The sequence below is a fragment of the Lolium perenne genome, chromosome 6 (assembly GCF_019359855.2).
Source record: "Lolium perenne isolate Kyuss_39 chromosome 6, Kyuss_2.0, whole genome shotgun sequence".
Classification (NCBI taxonomy): domain Eukaryota; kingdom Viridiplantae; phylum Streptophyta; class Magnoliopsida; order Poales; family Poaceae; genus Lolium; species Lolium perenne.
In genome coordinates, this window is record NC_067249.2 from 148,952,373 (window position 1) to 148,970,283 (window position 17,911).

A 17,911-nucleotide genomic window follows, 5' to 3' on the forward strand; every position below is an offset into this window, starting at 1 on the left:
GGAGAGATGTGAACATAGAGCAGGATGAATGTGTCTAGATGTGATCATGGGTTTGACTAAGGGATTCACCTTTGTAAGGATGAATCTTGTTTAGAATAATTAAAGAAAGGCATCTACAATGGAAATACTCAAATCCTCATGTTTGAATTTGAATAGTCGCAAAGGGTTGAACTAAATTTGATGTGTGTGCAAGTGGATAGAGGGCATAAAAATGAGCCATTGGCAAAAAGAATCACTTGATTTGGGTTTATAGAATTTGAGTTATGTCAAAATACTCAAATTCACATATTCAAATTTGAATATTTGAACATTACTCGAAAGTCAGATTTAAATTCACATTGGTGTTCTAAACATTTTTATGAGTCCAGCCTCCAGCGGTATATTATTTGTCAATTTTGGATGTGTAATTATTTTTCTATAATTTTTACAAGATTAAACATGTCGCGGTTAAATTTTGATGTTGTACGAAAAGTTACCAGAAAATGTTTTTCGGATGGAAAAACTTTCTAAACGAATGTTGTAGATAATTTAATTACGAACTTAACGAAAGAACAACTATTCAAAACGGAGCTCTAGATCGGCAGTTACCGAATTTCAAAGTTTTCAGAAGTAATCTAGCTAGCACCATCTACGTTGATCGATACGGTTGTATGGAAAAGAAAAGAACTATACGTGGCAGATCTTGAGGGGAGGATACCTTCCATGTTCCAACGATGTCAAGAGAAAAGGCCACGCCATGCTGTTTTAGTCATTGAACACGCACACATGCAGCGGCGGCCAGATCGGTTGCTCCCTGTCGTCGATGGCCTCCAGACTTGGGAAAAGTGTGCAGGACGTATAGAGGTTGAAGCTGAATACGATGGCCCAGATCGGTTCCGTTCATACATATGCTAAGCCTAGAAGCGGCTGCGATGTCGGGGCGAACTCCGGCTGCGAATATCCATCGTTGAACCATCGATTTGAGAGTAGATGGTGTAAGAGATAAATCAAAAGGAAAAAAGAACCAATGCCTGCTTTACCTCGTCGCGGTCGTTAGAAACTCGCGGCGGCCGGCGAATGGAGTGGCGGAGGCACGACCAACAGAGACGATGTGACACACGAACATGTCCTGAATATAGGCGACGGATTGGAAACTATAAGGTTGAAAGGAATTTCTTCCTATAAATGTTGCAAGACTACCCAGCCATATCTAGGGGGTCTGAGAGGGACAAAACAATCTGGTTCGTTCGTTTCGTCAGCCACAATCCCACTTTTCACCACAGCCGTCGGATGTGGTACTTTTTTTTCCACCGATTTTTGCTTGTTCTGAATGCATGACGGTTGGGCCCGTGCTTGCGTGGGACCATTTGTTTGAGACAGTGAGGGTACGTTCTCGCGTCGCTCAAAAAAAGAAAACGGTGAAAACCCTAACTTTACCGAGAGCTTCCTCTCCCCAATCCCGTGCCTCCCTCTCCTCCCCTCCCCAATCCGCCGCCTTCTCCACACGACGGCTGCGTGGAGGTACTTGTGGCCGCCGGACCAGGAGCTGGAGGGCGTGCCTGCAGGGAGGCGGGAAGAGGCGGCGCCGTCGCTCCGCTGCGTCGACATGGGGCAAGATCGAGGAGGGGCTTGAGGAGTTACTCCATCGCGGTCGCCGTCTCCGAGCTAGCCCACGTCGCCCTCGTTGCGCCGCTCGTCACCTGCCGCTGGTGGGCGTGGGAGAGCAGGCTGCGGCCGGCGATCTCGCGGAGGCACGCACGGGTGCGGCCACCGCCGGCGGACGCAAAGGAGGAGGCGCGCCTGGCCTAGGTCGGGTGGGAGGAGGTTGCGTGGCAGCGGGCGGCGGACCAAGATCCGGATCTCCTGCTCTCTCTCCTCCTGGTCTTCAACGACACACGACAGATGGGGAGGATGGCCGGGAGGTGGTGACCTGCTTCCCAAGAATCCATGAAGAAGCTGGAGCTTGTGGCACCCTTTTGCTACAGGCCTAGGTATGTGATGCCGTGCATCCTTTCGTTCTTTGGCAGACCCTCCTCTTTCTCGCTTCATCTCTAACCCTTTGGTTTCTCTAATTTCTGCAGGAACCAATGGAAGAAGGAATGGAGGAGAACAGCAGATGAAGATGAGTACCAGGACGATTGGACAAGAGCAACATCAATACACATGTTGCTGGCAGGAGAGTGATGCAAATATCTGCTGGATTCATGATTTCTTCTCTGTCCTAGGTAATATGCTAGAATTAATTTTGAAGTTGGTAGGTCAAAGCTGCATTGTTTGCGTCTGGTTGCTTTTGTAAGCTGTCAGAGGACTTCTCATGCATCACCCTTCAAATTCTGGCTGGTTTAGTTACCTCACCAACATCAGAAGCTCAAGTTATTATAGCAGCAATTAGACTCGAAGCTTGATTGTACGTTGGCTGTTATCCGTAGAGTTCGTGAGTTGGAAAGGAGATGCTACTAGGCTGCCTGGAAGATGTATTCAAAGCTGAAACGCTCTTCACACTGTCTAGGATGGCGTCCAAGTCAATTGTTTTCTTTGGTGACCAGGTAATGTAACCCATAACTTGCCAAGTGATGAATTTATTTTGCTAAATTGACTCGATGTCATCTCTGCGAGTATGTTTCCTGAATCCTAATATGTCATTAAGTTCATTTCACCATAAGCAAATGTTAGTGTTTTAGTTGTTTATTAAAATAAATATACAGTTCTCCTTCAAAATACATTTGCTATCTTCAACAGATTTTGGTAATTGGCAACATATATTTTAATTCATATTAATTTATTTTAGTTTTCCTATGATTTACATCTTTGTTAATATGTAATGGTCAAATGTCCAATGCTCGGTAATTTTTTGAATATGTGCTTTCCTTCTGTAGTCTCGGTTTTCGGATCTAAAGGGCATCAAAATGTTAGTTTTTTCTATTTTGTTTCAATTGCCATTTTTAGACAATTATGTTACTTCAGATATCTTTCGTGCTGAACTGTTGATATGATATGTCTCTGCACGTTGCTTTTATCACGTGGGTTCTTCGCTGCAGAAGTGTACCAATTGTGTTTAAAGAAGTTAAGAGGGTTTTCATTTTTCCTCAAGTAAAAGTAGTCAGCTCATAGGCTGGCGTGCAAGTCATAGTTTGTAGAAATTTGTAAGATAATTTTTTGGAATATGATGTTTTCTGAAGAAAGAAGGCATACACCCAGATTAAATTTGTAGAATAAATATTTAGAATATGATCTGCAGCAGCTAAATTATATGAGGTTTGTTAAGCCTCCAGCTGAATCGTCAATCTTGTTGTTCTCTAATGGAGATGGTGAAACTGGTTTTCTGTTTTAGATGTCAACCTCCTGCTGTTCTACCCGGCTACGACGGGCTTCGTGTCTCTTTCTTTCCAATAAGTGGCTCGGCTTCTCTGTCAGGCTTCGGGTTCTTGCTAGTGCTTAATTATTGCTTACATGTAAATGTGGTAGGTTTATCTAATCAGCACTAGGGCCACGGCGGTGAAATGGTCAGGGGAAGGGTACGGAGTCCCTAGAGGATGTGGTTATTATTTGTGGCCTTATAACAAGAATTTACCTAGCCAATATGTAAATAGTTTGATATGTGGTAGTTTGATTACTTACCTTATTGCGGAACTATATTAAAAGTGTAGATCTGTTTTAGTTGTCAGTTCTCTCAACCTGTGTTTGGCATGTCTATCAACTCTACATAAATGATTTGTTTTTGGTTATTTGGAATATCAGTGGCTTATCTTATTAGAAGTATGGTGACTGTTTTTATACCTAATGCTCAATGGCGAATGCTTAGTTTTAGCTTCAAAACTGAATGTCAAGCTAATTCTGATGGGTCTTCTACAGGGTAAAAAAAATGTTCATGTTTAACTAGGCACGGTTACAGATGCCAATAAGCCTGCTGCTATTGTTTTACAATTGGAATTGATCAACTGGTTTGGTGATGCTGAGTGCAGAGCTGCAATTCATCTTCTTTTCCTCTAGACCGTGTATGTCTCTCTATCTCTGATCCCTCCTCGTTTAGTTGATTTGTTCGGTATGTTATCAGATCACTCGCAATCATTTTGTTTACTTACAGGCTGATGCAAAAGAGTTCTCTATAGCTGTCATTCTACTTCTAAAGACCGCTAGGATACCAGGCCATACGAGACAGACAGAATGTAGATAGTTTGATTCAAGAGTCAGAGGTGCATTATGAGTTTATTTTGTACTTTTTTATGCCTGCAGACTGCTATTTTCTTTTACTTTTTAGCATACAGTTATTGGTTGGAATAAACAATGCCAAAAATTCGTTCTGAGGTTTTTGTGCACTTCATTATGGATAAGCATTCCGAAATAGTGATACGTCCATTTTGCATCACTATTTTATATCATAATTTACTGTTATTCATTGATATATTTCATATTTAGAGATGATACTTATGTTATTTCACCTATTTTGCATGTTTCATGATTATTGGAGAATCATTCACCGGAGTCAGGATTCTGCTGGAAAAAGCACCGTCAGAATGCAATATTTCTGGAGATCAACAATTGACGGAAATTACACCGAAGATCTTATTTTTCCAGAAGAATGAGCCAGCCAAAAGGAGGAGCCGAGGAGGGCCACCATGGGCCCCCCATAGGCCGGCACGGGCTCCACCCTGGCCGCGCCGCCTTGTGGGGAGGGGGCCCACAGCCCCTCTCGGCCTCCTCTCTTTCGCGTACTTCATCTACCCGAAAACCTAAGGCACGGAGAATAATCACGGAGAGACACAGCCGCCTCTGCGGGGCGGAAAACACCAGAGAGAAAAGAGCTCTCCGGCGGGCAGAAATCCGCCGGGGAAATTCCCTCCCGGAGGGGGAAATCGACGCCATCGTCATCGTCATCGAGCTGGACTTCATTGGGATCATCATCACCATCATCTCCACCATCGACACCGCCATCTCCACCGCTGCACCTCGTCACCGCTGTAACATCTAGGGTTAAATCTTGATTGTCTCATAGGGGAAACTCTCCCGGTGTTGATCACTCCTTGTTATTGATGCTATTGAGTGAAACCATTGAACCAAGGTTTATGTTCAGATTGTTATTCATCATCATATCACCTCTGATCATGTTCCATATGATGTATCGTGAGTAGTTCGTTTAGTTCTTGAGGACATGGGTGAAGTCTAAATGTTAGTAGTGAACTATGTTGAGTAATATTCAATGTTATGATATTTAAGTTGTGGTGTTATTCTTCTAGTGGTGTCATGTGAACGTCGACTACATGATACTTCACCTTTATAGGCCTAGGGGAATGCATCTTGTATTCGTTTGCTAATTGTGGGGTTGCCGGAGTGACAGCAACCTGAACCCCCGTTGGTATATCGATGCAGGAGGGATAGAGGATCTCAGAGTTTAAGGTTGTGGTTAGATTTATCTTAATTACTTTCTTGTATTTGCGGATGCTTGCAAGAGGTATAATCACAAGTATGTATTAGTCCTAGGAAGGGCGATGCATTAGCATAGGTTCACCCACACAACACTTATCAAAACAATGAAGATTAATCAGCTATATGAAGTGAAAGCACTAGACTAAATTCCCGTGTGTCCTCAAGAACGTTTGGTCATTATAAGTAAACAAACCGGCTTGTCCTTTGTGCTAAAAAGGATTGGGCCACTCGCTGCAACTATTACTCTCGCATTTTATTTACTTGTACTTTATTTATCTGCTGTATCAAAACCCCCTGAATACTTGTCCGTGAGCATTTACAGTGAATCCTTCATCGAAACTGCTTGTCAACACCTTTTGCTCCTCGTTGGGTTCGACACTCTTATTTATCGAAAGTACTACGATACACCCCCTATATTTGTGGGTCATCAAGACTATTTTCTGGCGCCGTTTCCGGGGAGTGAAGCGCTATTGGTAAGTGGAATTGGTAAGGAAAACTTTTACTGTATGTGCTGATTTTATTTCTGCCTACTGCTATAATTCATTATGGAGAGATCTTCTCTTGAATTCCTATTTGGAAAATCTAGTACTACTGCAAAGGTAGTGGATGAGGCGTCAGGTGAGAAAGAGGTTCCATATAAAATACCTATGAAAATTATTGAACGTGTTGTGGATAACCGCTATGAAGGGGATGGAACTGTCCATCCTGGAGATCATTTACTGTTTTTACATGAATTATGCGGGTTATTCAAGTGTGCAGGTATTGCTATGGATGAAGTTAGGAAGAAATTATTCTCTATATCGTTGTCTGGTAAGGCGGCGCATTGGTATAAATTGCTGAAGAATGGAGATTCTCTTGATTGGAAGGATATTGTGCCTCTATTTTATTCTAAATTTTATCCTCCAAGTGAAATTCACAAAGACCGGAACCACATATATAATTTCTGGCCTCATGATGGAGAGAGTATTGCCCAAGCATGGGGGAGGTTGAAGTCCTTAATGCTCAAATGCCCCATTCATGAGCTTCCTGGTAATATCATTATTGATAATTTCTATGCAAGACTTTCTTTCCAAGATAAAACCTTGCTGGATACTACTTGTTCTGGATCATTCATACGCAACAAAGAAGATTTTAAATGGGACCTTCTTGATCGGATCCAAGAGAATACTGAAGGATGGGAGAACGACAAAGGTAGAGAGTCGGGTATAAATTATGATTATGAATGCATTGAAACTTTTATGGATACTGATAAATTTCGTAATATGAGTGTTACTTATGGTCTTGACTCTCAAGTTGTTGCAAATTTTTATAAAGCTTTTGCCTCTCATTTTGGATTGCCTAGGAAGAATTTTGATAAGTATCATGAACCTTATAAAGATAAAACTAATTCACCTATAGGTAAGTATGTTGAAATTAAAACTGTTGATCATATTCTTCCTGGAGCTTATATTGAAAAAACTCCTTTTCCTGCTAAAATGAAGGAGTATTCTGTTATAACTAGTGCGGTTAATAAAAGTGCAAAGAAACCTATAGAACCTGAAGAGCAAATAAAGGTTGAACCTGCTATTGCAATAGTTAAAGATCTTGTGACTGAAAATGTAGTAGATGGTCATATCATTTTTTGTGAAGATGCTTCTAATATTGTTTCGCATCCTAATAAGTCTAGGAAAGCCAGTGTTCCTATGCTCTCTGTTAGAATTGGTGATCATTGTTATTATGGTTTATGCGACATTGGTGCAAGTATTAGTGCCATTCCTTATGAGCTTTACACGGAAATCATGCATGAAATTGGTTCTTGTGAACTTGAAGATATTGATGTGGTTATTCGGCTAGCTAATAGAGAAACTATCTCTCCTATTGGTATTGTTCGAGATGTGGAAGTTCTATGTGGTAAGATTAAATATCATGCTGACTTTTTGGTACTTGGTTCTGCTGCTAGTAAGACTTGTCCTATTATTTTTGGTAGACCTTTTCTAAATACTTGTGGAGCTATTATAGATTGCAAGAAAGAGAAAATTGTGACTAAATTTGCTGGTGAATCTTATGAGTTTAATTTCTCTAAATTTGCCAAAACTCCTTATAAAGCTGATTTGCCTAACGATGATTTTAGAGTTGAACAGTGTGCATCTATTGCTCTCGCTCCTAATAATCCTTTGCAGCAACATTTGGAGGATAGTGAGAGTGAAGTTTTTAGGGAAGAAAGGAATGAGCTTGATGAAATTTTCCTTCGTCAACCTATTCTTAAACACGACTTGCCGGTTGAAGACCTAGGTACAATACGACCACCAAAGGAAGATCCTATTTTCGATTTGAAACCATTACCTGATAATCTTAAGTATGCTCATATTGATGATAAGAAAATATATCCTGTTATTATTAGTTCTAAGCTTTCAGAATTTGAGGAAGAAAGGTTATTGGAAATATTGAAGAAACACCGAGGAGCTATTGGCTATACTCTTGATGACTTGAAGGGGATTTCTCCTGCTATTTGCCAACATGCCATCAACATGGAAGATGATGCAAAGCCTGTTGTTGAACATCAGCATCGTCTAATTCCTAAGATGAAGGATGTGGTAAGGAATGAGGTATTAAAACTATATAAACCAAGAAAAGTGGTACAGAGTTCACTAAAGAGGAGTTTATCTTCTGAAAACGATCATCTCTCAAAGAGACGTCCACTTATATAAATATAGAAACCAACATTCTGCAATAAATTAAGCACAATTACACAAATATTACATGGGTTAATTTCTCCTGCAGCTTCTCTGGATTATTGTCGAACACCTTGAAGGCATAGATAAATGGCATCTGCACAAACAAAGGTTAGAGCTTATGGAGATTAATCTGAGGAGAGATCACGAGACAAATAAAGGAAGAGAAGAGTGCGGCTACCTCAAGAGGTCCAAATGCGTCAATATCTCGGGTGGATCCGGTGCTGCAATGTGAAGGATGTTCCATGTGTGAGTGCCCTAGAGAGAGAGAGAGAGAGAGAGAGAGAGAGGGGGGGAGAGGGGGATACAAAGCAACACCTGGGCTTGATGTTGTGACGCATCACAGAGGAGGAGCACCTTCCGCCTCCATCCCCGCCATCCTCTTGTGGGCGCTATGCATGTGCAAGACGATTCAGCGACTGTGCCGATTGTGGACGAATCGCTGGGCAAAGATCTTCACGTAGAGAGATGGGGGATGGTGGAGGCAGAACTTGGGGCATGGAACGGAGGAGGTGGACTTTGAGGAGTTCTTGCAGCGCTTCCTCCCTCTCGCCGCCACGGCAATCTCGTCCGGCTCCATCTGCTCACCCGCCGCCTGAAGCTCACCTTGTCGAGCGCGGCGGGTTCGAGGGCGGCGACGGAGCCCTGGAGACGCCGGAGGTCCCCGTCCAGTGCGACCGCGCTGCCCCGCAGCGCGTCCTCGTCGGCGGCGCGGCGCACGGCGAGGGCCGCCGCCGCCTCCCGCACCGCCTCGGCCGCGGCCGCCGCCGCCGCCTGCTCCTCCAGGCCGCGCGCGTCGCCGTCGGCCATTGCTTCCGCCTGCGCCTTCCTGGCCTGGCGCGCGGGGGAGATGGCGGTGGTGGGACCGGCGGCGGCCTGAGCAGGAGAGAAGCCACACGGGATTGGAGGAGGAGAGACGAACAAGGAGGGGATTGGGGGTGGGAATCGAGAGACACGACCGTGAGGAGACCCCTGCCTTTTCCCCTCCTACCGCGTGATGTCGAAACCACCCCTATCTACCCCGCGCCGATCCAGATATTTTGCTCGGCCAGCGCGAGCCTTACCGCACCGGCGGAACCAGCTGCAGCGGCTGACGAGCGGAGCCACCCAGCCGTAGGACCCAAACGCATTCACAGGCGGGTACATAACGGCCGTTGCATCATTTTCTCTAGCGGTAAGGAGCGACGCGATCAAAAGCACACGCAGCGGGCAGCCAATCAGATGGCGCTCTGCTGCCAAGAATAGACGGTTGAGATTGGACAGTGCCCATGGACAGTAAAAATCGGACGGTCCACATGCTTTAATCTCTGTGAGTGCCCCATGGGGGGCATCAATTATACCTTTAGACTAGATTTAGATATGCGCCTTGGCGCACGACCCTTGAAATTCGTATAGATTTATATTTTATATAACAGTAAAAAAACATCCAGGAAAATGATAATATGTTCATTTAAATTTTGCAAAACAAAGTCCGTAGGTAAAATTAGGATAAAACACATGGAATCAAGCACGGAGCAGTAAACACTTATATACAAAGAAAATAGGGAAATATATTTCAGTAACACTCATAAATGATAATAACATAATTATGCTGAATAATATATGTATACGATGAAAATGAAAGTTATAAGGTCATGCTCAAAAACAAAAACAAAATAGATTAATTTTAGAAAAATGCTTTGCCTAAAGCAAAATGGATCAAAATGGCAAACACATAAATCGAGCATGGCGCAATAGTAGAAGCTCCATGCACATAAGGTGCATAGAAACACCGCCGCAACGGTCACTTAGGTCATATTTACAGGACACCAATGAAAGGAATCAACACGATCTTCAGAACCCGGCGTACACAAACAACATAGAAATATCATTCACCTCCAACTCGCATCACCAAAATTCACCACCGTTGGAAAATTTTGTTGCATGTTTTCTTCCTCTCGCTCAGCTTCCGTGCATAACCTGGTTCATCGAAGGGAAATGCAAGCACATTGGACGGGCTTATACGTGTAAGCCAATTTTAGTTAAGAAAAGAAGTTACCTCTTATCTGTTGGAGTCATGGTAGACTGATTTAGAACAAATAATCATGAGGCATACACTAAATTACCTCTGTTGAAAGATTAGTGAATGATGGGGTGGTTCGGATCAAACCGATGTGACAATTAAGCATACATAGATCCAGTCCAAATAATCTGGAAACAATGAACTTAGTATTTAAGAATTCACCTCTCCGGCCAGAGTCCCTCTAAGCGGATACAATTTTAATGTATGATGTATAAAATTATGAACCACATGCATAAATTCCCAGGAATACTAAGTAGGGACACCATGTAGAGTTTCACAAGTGTAATTGATTCAGCCTACGCATCTTCTAAATTTGGCACAAGTTGTCGATTCAGCCTACAACTGCCAACTGTGGAAGCTCTCCTAAGCTAGGATGCAGATCTACACATTGTGACAACTCGCATGAGAAACTAAACAGCCACAAAGATAGTTCAAGGTGAGTTAAAAACAGGGGCCGAGTCCAAATAATCAAGAAACAATTGAACTTAGTGTGATTGAAATACATATACGGATGCATGATCGAAGAAGGAAGAAAACACATAAGTGTTTGTTCAATTTTACCATGCACTAATTAGAATAAAGAAATGTGAGAATTAATTATCATTGTCACAGAAAATACCTCAGCACACATACAAGTTCAATACCATGCGTGAACTGGCTTTCTTGAAAAATATATATCTTTGTTTTCTCAGTGTCATATTTCATTAATCCCATCTGTCACTACAATTTGTCCACAAAATATATGTTTCAGATAAGTTCAATATCGCAGATCTATGACAGTCCAAATTCATTTTTTTGCATTGTTGTTGGGCTAGTTTGTCAAGCTGATGATCTACTTACGTATTCCATTTACACTAAATAAGACCTAAGGAGGGATGTCTTATTTAGTGAGAACAATATCGACCATTTTTAGCTGGCAGGGTGAGAGGCGGTGCGATTTATTTGGTTCCATCCCTATAACTTGAGGCCAAAGTGTAAAAGAAGCAACATTATTTTGCTAAATAACATCACAAATAGTGAAATCTTGTGAATTACCTAGGAAAGTCCAACTGATATCTGTCTGCGATATCCAGCATCGAAGGACAAAGTTTTGTGCGCACCTATCATTGGGGAATCCTTGAAGCCGAAGAAGAGTGGGAACACTATTCAGCACATGCACCTGAATAGAAATGGTTATCTGAATTTAAATACCCAGTAAGAGAATGGAAGAAGCATGTCTGTTCTATGGCAGGATACCAAAATGCATGTTGTTGTGTGGACTTTCATCGGCTACATTAATGGCACAAGAATCAGAAGGCTATACTCCATGCACACAATATATGTGGTGTAAAGATGGAACACACCAAAGAAACAAAATGAAGCAAGATAAGACTTTCAGTTTGTGAACACGGTGCAAACATAGCCAGTGCAATGGAATGTGTAATCTAGAAATAACTTAAATACATGTCCAGTAAGATCAGCAAGAACACAGTCCATACCCTCGCAATCAGTTTATACTTGCCAACTCTACAAAGAAAAAGCTTCACTTGCCACCAACAGAAGAACGGTCTACAAACCACACAAATTCCATCAAACAGAAAGCGACACATATTTACAAAAATAGGAAACCATTAGTTCGTTCCTTTATTACATATATTATGTGAAAATATAGTCTGGTATGAAACTAAAATCGCAGTGGTACAAGAGCTAAATTTTCCGTACTAAAATAGTGCACTGAAACAAGTTACGAAATATAGAATGTCATGGCTAAAAGGCTGGTAATTCCACTTCTAGACTGCTATAACAACTGAATCTTGAATGCATGATTCTCTGAAGCAAAACAGTACCATGGAGCTGATTATTTATTCATACTTTCTACCTCCTCGGTTGTTCGTTCATCATTAAGGTAAAAATGACAGAAGTTTACGTAAGAGCGTAAGTGTCGAATAGTCTGGGGTTTGTTTTTCTATAAAAGAGTATCTCCTCATGCTGCCCACAAAACCTAATGCCATATAATTTTGAATATCCAAAAGTGAAAGCAAATAACAGAGGCATTCGAGAGTTGTAATGGTTTATTTTGTTTTTCACATGGCATCACTCCATCGATTATAACGAATCATGCCAAAGAAAAAGTATCTATTGATGATGTGCCTAATAGATTAGTAATTAGCTCCAACTGGCAAACCACATATTCACCTATGGTTTTCCTATAAAAACATGTATTATCACAGGCACCTAGACTTAGCCTTTCCTTTAGCAGTTCCCACTCCGCTGAGAGCAGTCAACAAAAACCCTATACTGCAAAAATAGAATTAAAAAGCTAGAAGAACACCTCACCCAGTGAATGGATCTGATGAGGCTTACAGGTAAAATTGAGATCCATAAATTTTCTTCATCAATTACAAAATAATTAGATAGTTGCATTTAGAATAAAAAAAGAATAAGCTACTTATTAGATAGTTGATATATCATGATTTTTTTATCCTAAGCCACAGATGCATCATATTTACATAGCAAACCTATGTCACAAAGTGGAGTCTAAGAAATATCAGAAGGTGTTCAGTAAAAGAAGCAGGATTGCAGCAGGTCATGTGCACCTTGGAACTGCTCGCCACCATCCAGCAGCAACTAAAAAATATATATAACAATGTTTCATATTATGGGAAGAAAGAAACATGCATTCTTGCAAGTACAAACATAACCGAATCTACAACTGAACTAAAACTATGAAGAAAATCCACTTCTAAGTAAGGTATCTTCAAGTGGCATCTTTGCTAATTAAACTATTAGCTACTATTTAGTTTTGGAAATTCCACCATATATAAGAATTGGAAAATATATGAAAAGGGCAGGGGGATCAAATCTGCAGATGATATCATCAAGGCAGTAGCATGCCAAAGCATAGTTTCAAAAGGAGAAAGTAAACATAATTGATTTCACTATATAGAATGCACTAAAAAATACAAGGAAAATGCACGAAAAACAGGTATCTAACATCTTCAGATGATATCATCGAGGCAGTGGCATACTGAGGTATGCATGCAAAACTTCTCGTCAATGTGGTCATGGTGCATTGAAAAGAAAGTGGTGTTCAGGATAACTCACCTCCATGTATAATCTTTTGTGATTCTAGTGGATGAGCCAAATATTGCCTTCAATTGCTGGACTGCATGGACAACCAAAATATGAGGTCACATGAGGGGAACAACCAATTAACATTCTTGAACTGAATCTGAACGGAACAAAATCACGGCCTACCAAAATCCACAACTAATGTTTTAGTGTTTCTATTTTTATATAACGATCCACCTTGAAATTTGCAGGCATAGCTCCTGCTCCAAGATTGAACTGGTCTACCATTTAACGTGAGCTTTGCAAGTGGAGAGTTTTCAATAGGGAGTTCATCACTATTCTAGGCTCTTTGTTCATCAGAAAAGCCAATGCAGTGGGAACAAAATCGCCGACAAAAACCTGCCATTGTAAGGATGAAATCATCAAAATTAAATCGTCAGATGACAATTATTTAAGTCAAATAGAAAAAAAATGTAAACCATGACTACAAGCAAGTAGAGTATCAAAAGCCTTACTGCCCATGATAATCAAATTACAAAGCAAAATTCATCAATTAATATCAAATAATACAGGCCCCAAATGAACACCTTCCGTTTCATCAGTTTATAATAGATATTATCCTCAAAATACCACAGAATAATGTAGAATCATCATTATTATACCTACAACATGTGAATGAAGAAAATTACAAGGCAACCGGAGATGCTAAATTACGGATTTAGATATGTCAGTATCTAGAAAATAAAGAATGGCCTGTTTTCATATATGCTAAAGAAGGGTCTTACCTGATCATAATTGAGCATTTCCTCACATGCATGATCTACCGCAACAACTGTACCAACTGGTTGGCCACGAAAATACACTATAGATTTCCTGAGTGCCTCTCATGCCTCAATCACGGGGGGTGTGGTCCACTTGGCTCACCAAAGTGTGTTCTTATTGAAAATGGCGAGTGAAACCCAATATGGAATGCAGGTGATTGCATTAAACTATCAAAGCCATTGTTTTATCGATGGGTGAGCTCGCACCACGACTGCTCATCAAATGTCCTCTTTTACTCCAGCGTGAACCATGTCTTATGAATTAGTAACCGCGAGAGTTCAAGATTGATTTCAACCTCTGAGGCAATGGAGACGTGCGATTAGACCCTCTTCATGATATACCGTTTCGGTCACCTGTTATTCAGTTGAAGTTCTACGAGAAAATTTTACATCAGGTCAGGTCCAAACAATGGTTACTTACATACAAACATTGTGAGAAATATAGGTGCAGAAAGTTTTTCTATGGATTGTAAAAAATGGTAAATTATCAAGGAAAGGTAAAGCCCAGTTTACAAAAAGTTCCTGCATAAATAATAACTGCAGCTACTACGAGCGAGGCTAAACATGTTGAACGAACATAAGATGTGGATATAAAAAAAACTTTGTAGATAGCAAGCTTCAGTTAGTCAAACATAAGCTCCTGCATAAAAGGACACATAATCAAGAGGTAAAGCAATATAATTGAGACTGGGTCACTCGCCAACTTTATTTAATTCTAGCATCATACTTCAGCATTTAGATATTCCATTTTCTTTGCGTTTGCGCCTAAATGATTCTATTTGTAAATTTTGACATTTCTTCGGCTCTTACATAGTTTATAACCATTTCTCTAACGAACACCAATAATACCTACATACATAAATTTAGGTTTACTATCATCGCAGCTATCAGACCCCTGACCTGATCCTTCCCTTATATTGCTCATTTCTCTCATTCAACACATGACATTGGACCTTAAAAATCTTCGCTGAATGACAGAGTTTCGATATAATTAATTAAGGAGCCCAGGCCAAAATAAGAAGCTGCGCTCTATGAACTTATGAACAACAATGCAAAAGAGCCCACCTTTCTAAACTTATGAACAAAGATGCAGAAGATAGAGAAATCAGCTAGACATGTCGCTGGTATTGGTACCTTCAAAGGTGGAAAGGTCACAAATGCCATCAAACAACGACTAGAATCACTCCTTGGTGGATACAGCATAAGGAGGGGGTGACCCCATGCATCACGGTCATCACTGAACTTGAACCATAGATGGGGCATCGCCAAGCCATCCGAGCAGCTATCCATGCAAAATACTCAATTTGCAAATTTTCCTAGAAGGTGACCAGAAATATTGGTTATTATCAAAGCAAGATAACCAAAGGAATGAAGAATTTATATGTCTTCAAGATAGAGCTGCATTCCTGTATCATACAAGAACGACACAAGCTTCTTATTTCTACATGACACTATAGTTTAAAATAGGCATACTTCATTCCATTTGTTATTCTCAAAGCAAGATAAAAAATAGACTCCAAGTTAATCCAAGATATAAACAGCTAACAATACTGAAATTTGGCTAATGCACAAAATACAAAACGATGTAATAGAATAAATCTGGTCATGAAGTTATGCGCATGGTCACTTATGTCAAATGATGCATAACAAGAGCATTAGCACTGACCTATTGCACGTGCTGACAATAATTGTATCTGAGCACATCACGAATGCAGCTCTGAATCCCCCACTCTTATTTACACCTGGGCATTGCAGGAAGCCCTCCAATGTATCCCTCCGAGTAATCCAATGTGTGGACAACATCTGATGCCCACCTTGGCGAGAGTTGTGACTGCACACCACCATGGTGGCACAAGGCTACATAGAAAGCAAGCACAATTAGCAAAGTTCAGTTACAAGATGAAAACTTTTCTCTGTTGGGTACAAAATTTCTAGGCACCACCAAGATTCGTAGCATTTTAAGAAGAGGGTGTGAATCTACGAGCATAAAAAATCAAATATTGACCGAATAGTGGCACCACACAACATGATAGCTGAGGTGTTCCAACTATATTAGTGAAAAGGGGGCGAGGGGAAGAAGACGAACAGCGTGGCTAGGGATGTCAATGCTTACCGTCCCGCAGTCGGAGTTGGCGCCTCTCTGGCTGTGCGGCGGCGCTTGTACGTGACGATGAGCTCGGACGAGCACAGTTCTCCCGAGGCGCAGCGCTTGGGCGTGGCCGGCGTCCGGGCGGGATCGGAGTCCGGACGGCGCCGTACTGGTAGGGCATCTTCCGGCGGATCAAGCGGCGCCGTCCTGGTAGACCGACCGAAGAGTCACGACGATGGGGGCGACGAGGAGAGATGCGGCAGCGCGGGCGAGGGGATGTCGGTGGCCGCGCCCTAGAAGAGGCGCGCGCTGCATCCGAGCACATCGTGGCCCAGGTAGACCGCGACGAAGGCGAGGCTCCGGGAGGCGCAGACGATGGAGTGAAGGGGGGATGGAGGAGGGAATCATGCCGGCCGCCATCGGAGATGAGGGAGAGGAGGGGCCAGGAGGAAGGAGGTGGGATTGGGGAGAGACCGACGGCTGCGGGAATTGGGGTAGGGTTTCATCTGCATGCTACTTTTGTCTCACCTTTTCCTCTCATATGAGCCAACCAAATCGCACCACGTGGATAGGCTCTGAGGCCCCCGTGGGGGGGCATCATATATACCCCTGGATGCCTGCACGTAAAGGTCTTATCAGCTCTGTAGTTCATCAGAGCGGTCATAATGTCATCAGAGCGGTCATGATGTTATTTGTTTTTCTATTTGCTGCAGAAGAACCTCCAGGACATAGCTTGTTTGGACCTTGCAGATTTTGTTATCTTCTTTTTGACTGTAAAATACTTGTAAGAATTTAAGAATAAAGAAGCATTATTGGCCGAGGATGTGGAACCTGGCACACGCAGAGAGAAGAAGACTAGCGGGTACTAGGGAGGAGTAGATTCTTTGTTGTAGCTATAGCTGCTGTGGGTCTGGGTGGCTATGCCACATGTAAAGCCTTGTAAATCCATTTCTCTGCCTTAATGAAAATGACAAGCAACATTTCGCTGGTCCATGAAAAAAAAGATTGTTTTACAAGAGACAAATACAACAATGAAAAACATGCGGCTGTGAGATACTATTTGCATTACCGGCAGCCTTATGATTTATTTTGAACTGCACTGGAAATGGCCGACGACAAGGGGGCCATTAGCCCCCGCTAAGCCTGTGCAAAAACGGTTTGGGCAGTTCGGCCGGTTTCTGCTAGTTCAATATTTTGTACTAGCTCCGGAGTTTGGATTTGATTTGTGAAGGAGATTGAACTACGAAATCCCTGACCGAGCGGTTTCGATTTTTGCACACCCTTAGCCCCCGCTGTCAAAAAAAGCAACCAGCCTAGGCGCAAGCTGCTGAGCACCTGAAAATCAACACCAATTGGCAAATAGCTCTATAGCGGTCTTGTCGTTGCCTAATCGACGGTACCTCGGAGGAGGGATCCTCACGAGGGGGAGAAGTAGTAGGGGCCATAGGGCGGAGTGCACACGGGACGGTGGTACGCGAGTTACCCAGCTTCGGAACACCTGCACGATGACAAGGCCTACTGCTACTTGTCTGGAATTATCTGGGCGCTTTCGCGTTGTTACAATGAGTTGAGGTTGTGCCTCTAGGGCTCCCAGGATCCGGCTTATAAAGGCGCACGGATCTAGGGTTTACATGGAGAGTCCTAGCCGGATTACAGACAGCCTAGCTACGGTACAATATCTTACCGTGCACGTCACGGATCCGCCTTCCATATACATCGTACTGGATCCGGGTTCCTCATGGGCCTCCATGGATCCGGGTTACTCCTAATGTCG

At 42.3% G+C, this 17,911-nt stretch overlaps 4 long non-coding RNA genes across 6 annotated transcripts in view; 2 read left to right on the forward strand and 2 right to left on the reverse strand.

Moving 5' to 3' along the window:
- Window positions 1–1,686: 1,686 nt before the first annotated feature.
- Window positions 1,687–4,137, forward strand: LOC127307236 (uncharacterized). The gene is made up of 5 exons (XR_007855341.1): window positions 1,687–1,970; window positions 2,061–2,204; window positions 2,409–2,525; window positions 3,832–3,974; window positions 4,064–4,137. It is a non-coding gene; the product is annotated as an uncharacterized lncRNA (long non-coding RNA).
- The window catches only part of LOC127307237 (uncharacterized), a 75,176-nt gene continuing 61,400 nt past the window's right edge, over window positions 4,136–17,911 (forward strand). For both annotated transcript variants that reach the window (XR_011747315.1, XR_011747314.1), the window contains exon 1: window positions 4,136–4,172. This is a non-coding gene — a long non-coding RNA (uncharacterized lncRNA). The remainder of the gene's footprint in view (window positions 4,173–17,911) is intronic.
- On the reverse strand, window positions 8,067–8,702 carry LOC127307235 (uncharacterized). Its single transcript, XR_007855340.1, has 2 exons — window positions 8,433–8,702; window positions 8,067–8,338 (listed from the first exon to the last, which is right to left on the reverse strand). It is a non-coding gene; the product is annotated as an uncharacterized lncRNA (long non-coding RNA).
- LOC127307234 (uncharacterized) lies at window positions 9,779–16,610 on the reverse strand. Of its 2 annotated transcripts, XR_007855337.1 has the most exons (8): window positions 16,162–16,610; window positions 15,715–15,905; window positions 15,183–15,364; window positions 14,013–14,421; window positions 13,465–13,626; window positions 13,261–13,321; window positions 11,212–11,335; window positions 9,779–10,304 (listed from the first exon to the last, which is right to left on the reverse strand). It is a non-coding gene; the product is annotated as an uncharacterized lncRNA (long non-coding RNA). The 2 variants fall into 2 exon arrangements; XR_011747313.1 differs by lacking the exons at window positions 13,261–13,321; window positions 13,465–13,626; window positions 14,013–14,421; ... (1 more) ...; window positions 15,715–15,905; window positions 16,162–16,610 and adding an exon at window positions 12,493–12,559.